Below are 5,864 nucleotides of genomic sequence, written 5' to 3' on the forward strand. Positions count from 1 at the left end.
CGGGCCGCCCCCCCGCCTCACCGGCGTCGGGCAGAACCTCCCCTCTCCCCGCCCCAACAGAGAAGCCCCGCGGTTGGAACAGGCCGCCGAGCTCCAGCAAAGTCGCTGTTTTGTCCATAGGGACAGTTGAAGACATCCCCTGTGACACCTAGTCCCCGTCTGAACCAATGAGCGTTCATGTCACAACGTCTCGGTTCCTGGGTATTGACTGCAAACAAAAAGGATTGGGAGGTAGGGGTGCGACTCAGTCCCCGCAGCCCCGTGCAAGTCCGCCGGTGCGAGGAGGCGGGCCGTGAGCAGAGGCTTGGGAGTAGGGGGGCTTTTCCATCCACCGGGGCCTGAGCGCCTCCTGCAGGATTCCCGTCTCCGGTGACGTGGGGGAAGGGAGTTTGGGCTAGAGGGCCTACTGGCCGAGTTTCTTTGGGTCCCACAAGGCAAAGAGAAGTTTTTTGAATAATTATGAAAAGGAGTAATATGCAGGTGTGAACTGAAAGCTGCCCTGAGGCGGCGAGCAGCTGGAGCGCAGGAGCGAGTGCCTCCCACACAGAGGGCGTGTCCACTTCGTCCATCTCGGGTGAGTGGGCCGCCTGGTGAAGCTGACGGCCTAAGCGGGGGGCCTGGCCGAGGGGCCGCACCCGCCAGCGTTGTTGAGATGCCTTTGCTGGACATGAGTCAAGATCATGCTGGGTTGTGTTGTCTTCAAAGTACAGCACTAAGGCTTCCTTTGCTTCAGGTAACCCCATTTTTTAGTTGTTGTTTTTTAATTGTGAAAATATGTAGAAAACATAAATTTACCATTTTAACCATTAATAAGTGTACAGTTCAGTGGCATTAGGTGCATTCACATTGTTGTGTAACCATCACCTCCAGAACTTTTTTTATCATCTGCAACTAAAACTCTGACCAAGATGCCTGAGACAACCAAGAAATGGACACAATATGTGAACCGGCAGGTTTTTTTGTTGTTGTTGTTTTTTTTATTTTTTACAGAGAGGAAGGGAGAGGGATAAAGAGTTAGAAACATCAATGAGAGAGAAACATCGATCAGCTGCCTCCTGCTGACCTACTGGGGATGTGCCCGCAACCAAGGTACATGCTCTTGACCGGAATCGAACCCGGGACCCTTGAGTCCGCAGGCTGACGCTCCATCCACTGAGCCAAACCGGTTAGGGCTGAACCAACAGTTTTTAGGGTGCTGGGTGTTATGCAATAGCTCAATGACTCCCGAGAGTGTGCCCGCAACCAAGGTACATGCTCTTGACCGGAATCGAACCCGGGACCCTTGAGTCCGCAGGCTGACGCTCCATCCACTGAGCCAAACCGGTTAGGGCTGAACCAACAGTTTTTAGGGTGCTGGGTGTTATGCAATAGCTCAATGACTCCCGAGAGGTCAGAAGCCAGTGGGCCGAACCTAACAATCACCTCTTCCTACTGCTGTCACAGTTTCCAGGCCACAATGCAGAGGGGAGTCCAAGCAGGGCCTGGAGTTGAGGAAATAAAACTGAGGATGCAGGGAGACCAAGGCAGCTAGCAGTCCCAAATCAGGCTGGTCCTGAGGAAGGTTTCAGAGATCTGCAGGTTCCCATGAGTAGAGGTAACACTGGCCACAGTTGCACCAGGTAGGGATCAGTACCTGACCCACCAGCGGACTGGGAGCCTTGTGTCCAGTACAGAGAAGATCTTGCTTCAACCATGGGGAGTAACTAGCTTCTGACCCCAGCTAACAAATCAAACAAAGCTTTGGAGAGATCAAACTGTTCCTAGTAACTGTGTCCTAGAACAAAGCTAAACAATCCTATATAATAAAAGGTTAATATGCAAATCGACTGGACGGCAGAGCTATGGGCCGCTATGATGCACACTGACCACCAGGGGGCAGACGCTCATCGCAGGAGCTGCCCCCTGTGGTCAGTGTGCTCCCACAAGGGGAGCGCAACTCGGCCGAAACCAGGCTCACGGCTGACAAGCACAGCGGAGCACTACGGATATCTGATTAAGCTGACAGACATCCCCCAAGGGCTCCGGGACTGCAAGAGGGCGCAGGACTCCCCCATCCCCCTCAGTGCATGAATTTCATGCACTGGGGCTCTAGTATTTAATATAAGAATACAAAATTTTCAGCACTCAACAAGGTAAAATTCAGTGTCTGCCATCCAATCTAAAATTGTCGAGCATACAAAGAAGGAGGAAATACAACTAATAATGAGGAGAAAAATCAATCCGTTGAAAGTAACCCAGAGCCCTAGCTGGTTTGGCTCAGTAGATAGAGTGTTGGCCTGCGGACTAAAGGGTCCCGAGTTCAATTCCGGTCAAGGGCACATGCCCGGGATGTGGGCTTGATCCCCAGTAAGGGGTATATAGGAGGCAGCTGATCAATGATTCTCTCTCATCATTGATGTTTCTTTCTCTCCCTCTCTTTTCCTCTCTGAAATCAATAAAAATATATTTTTTTAAAAAGAAAGTGACCCAGAGCTGACATAGATCTTAACATTAGTAGACATAGACATTAAACCTATACAGCATGTTACCATACTGAATGCTCTAGGCAACCGTAACACAATGGTAAATATTTATGTGCCTAAACATAGAAGAGGCACAGTAAAAATATGGCATAAAAGATAAAAATGGTGCACCTGTACCGGGCACTTGCCAGGAATGGAGTTTGCAGGGCTAGACGTTGCTCTGGATGAGCCAGGGGTGAGTGGGGGTGATATGAGGCCTGCATCCCCCTGGGCACTTTATAAATGCTGTGCACTTAGGCTACAGTCAACATATTTTTTTAATTCTTAAGTTGTAAAGTAACCTTAGCTTTCACTTTTTTACTTCAGAAACTCTTTAACTCTTTTATAATAACACTTAGCTTAAAACAAACACATTATATAGCTGTACAAAAATATTCTTTACATTATTCTATTTTAAAAATTTTAATTTATTTCTTCATTTTAAACTTTTTTTGGTAAAAACTAATATACAAACACTCACATTAGCCGAGGCCTGCACAGGGTCAGGATCATCACTATCATCGTCCCCCACTCCACGTCCTGTCCCCTCTGGGGTCTTTGAGGCAACACGCGTGTGAGCTGTCCTCTCCTGTGACCACACGCCTTCTGCTGGAGCACCTCCGGGCTCTTCCTGAGGTCACTCTTCAGAAATCTGTCCATGGTGGTTGGCTTGGTTTCTTTTTTCCATCATAGACTTGCTTGTAGGCACAGGAGCACTCCTCCCTGTGAATGAAAACTTTCAGTTTGGGCCCATGTGTTAAGGAGCTGGTTGAGGTCTGCAAACGCTCTGCGAAGCCCTTCGCTGAGTTTTCTTGGTGATTCCTCTTTTTCTTCTCCTGCAGTTTCCTTTTCTCTTGCCTCTTCTTCAGCTCTGCCTGCTCTTCCAGGTCCATCAGCTCCTCAATCGTCAGTCCCCGGAACTCCTCGTGCCACCCTCCTCCACCCAGCTTGGAGGTGCTGGCCATCTCAACCACAGGCTGGTGGTTTTTGCGACCTCCTCATCCTTGGCAAATCCTTTGAAGTCACAGGCTGCGACAGCACTAGGTGACAGGGAGTTTCAGTTCCATTTTAATCTATGGGACCACGCTGCACATGTGGTCCGTCATTGAACGGAACATAACGATGTGGTGCATGACCATAAGCCAGCAATGAACAATTGGAATTTGACGTTAAAAACACAATAGCTTTTACATTAGCATCAAAAAAGGAAATACTTAGGCATAAGTCTAACAAAGTACAAGATCTGTATAAGAAAAACTACAAAATCCTGATGAAAGAAATCAAAGATCTAAATAAATGCACAGATATTCCATGTCCACGAATAAGAAGACTCAATGTAGTTAAAATGTCAGTTCTTCCCAATTGGATCTGTAGATTCAATGCAGTCCAGTAAAAATTCTAGCAAGTTATTTTATGGACATCAACAGAATGATTCTAAAGTAATGTGGAGAGGAAAAAACACAGTAGCCAACACAACATTGAAGAAGAACAAAGCTGGAAGACTAACACACCCAACTTCAAGACTTACTGTAGCCGAAACCGGTTTGGCTCAGTGAATAGAGTGTCGGCCTGCGGACTGAAAGGTCCCGGGTTCGATTCCGGTCAAGGGCATGTACCTAGGTCGCGGGCACATCCCCAGTAGGAGATGTGCAGGAGGCAGCTGATCGATGTTTCTCTCTCATCGATGTTTCTGACTCTCTATCTCTCTCCTTTCCTCTCTGTAAAAAAATCAATTAAAAAATATATTAAATAAATAAAGAGACTTACTGTAAAATTATGGTGATCAAGACAGTGTGGTATTGGTGAAAAACACAGACAAATAGATCAATAGAACAGAACAGAGAGCCCAGAAATAGACCCCAACAAAAACAGTTAACTGATGAGTGACAAAGGAGTAAAGACAACACAATGGAGAAAGGACAGTCTCTTCAACAATTGGTACTTGCACAACTGGACATCCACACGTGCAAAAACGAGTCTAGACACAAACCTCACAATGTTCACATGGAAGTTCTAGAAAATAACATAGAAGAGAATGTAGCTGACCTTGGGCATGGCAATGATATTTTACATACAACACCAAACATAATCCATAAAAAAAAAAAAGATGGGCTTTAGTTAATAATGTATCAATCTTGGCACATGAATTATAACAATGTACCACACTAATGCAAGCTGCTAATAATAGGACTACTATCACTGCAACTTTTGTGCAATCTTAAAACTACTCTCAAAAATACAGATTATTACTTTTTTAATCTTCACCTGCGGATATTTTTTTCATTGCTTTTTCAGAGAGTAGAAGGGAGGGTGGGAGAGGGAGAGAGAGAAGCATCAATGTGAGAGACACCAACTGAATGTCCCCTAACGGAACTGAGCCCCTTCCATTTGCGGGCCAACACGACACTCTAACCATTGATTAACCCAGCCAGGGCTAGACTATTGCTTCTTTGAAATGATAAAATAAAAGCTAGAAGAAGAAGCAGAGTCACACAATGTGACGTGATAAAGGAAGGACAGCCACGTGGGGAAGGTACGTCTGAGTTACATGTCTGTACAGTAATTTTTCCTTTGCCCGCCTGTCCTGGCTGAAGACACCACTTGTTTTCTTTGCCACAGTGCTGTCGCTTTACTGTGGGCAAGGACTGCCTTGGCAGTTACAGTCACCACGATGTTTTATCAGCTCGCAGCCTCCTGTTCCAAACCTCAGACAGTGACCAGGAAGCTGAGTCAGGACTGCAGATGGGGGCTCCTCCAGCTGGTGGAGTGGAGCTGGGGGGGGGAGAAGAGGGGGGGGGGGGGGGGGGGGGGGTCCTCCTCTGCTCCCACGTCAGCCAGGAAGCGCTGCTAAGGCCGCCCTCACTGCCTTTTGCAGAGGAAGTGGGAGGGTGGGTGGCAGCTCCGCCCCGCCCCCCTTCCTGACATCTCCAAGGGGAGGAAGGTCTCGTGCCCACTCTCTTGGTGTCCTGGGTCTCTGAGTGAGATCCTTGCCGGCAGGTGCATGAAACACCCTTAGGCTGGAAGCGGGTGTGGACGGCCTTAGCCTGAAGGGAGCCAGGAGGGTCTGCACCTCAGCCGCTTGAGGCCACAGTGATAACAAGATTCAAACGTCACCACAAGGTGTCACCACAGCACAGCTTTTGTGATGGGAACATCCAAACTAGGTTCTCTGAAAAGGGAAAAAGAATTCTTTCCCCTTTTTAAGGCACTCAGCTCAGTCCTGTCAGGGCCTCTCTGCTGTGTGCTGCGCAGGCGACTGGGGCTTGATGTTGATTTGAAAATACTGGTGAACTCTAATCTTTTTATTTGTACATGTAAAATGACTCACAAAATAAAAATAACTTATCTTAAAACAAACCACCT

This window comes from Myotis brandtii, unplaced genomic scaffold (genome assembly GCF_000412655.1).
Source record: "Myotis brandtii unplaced genomic scaffold, ASM41265v1 scaffold915, whole genome shotgun sequence".
Taxonomy (NCBI): domain Eukaryota; kingdom Metazoa; phylum Chordata; class Mammalia; order Chiroptera; family Vespertilionidae; genus Myotis; species Myotis brandtii.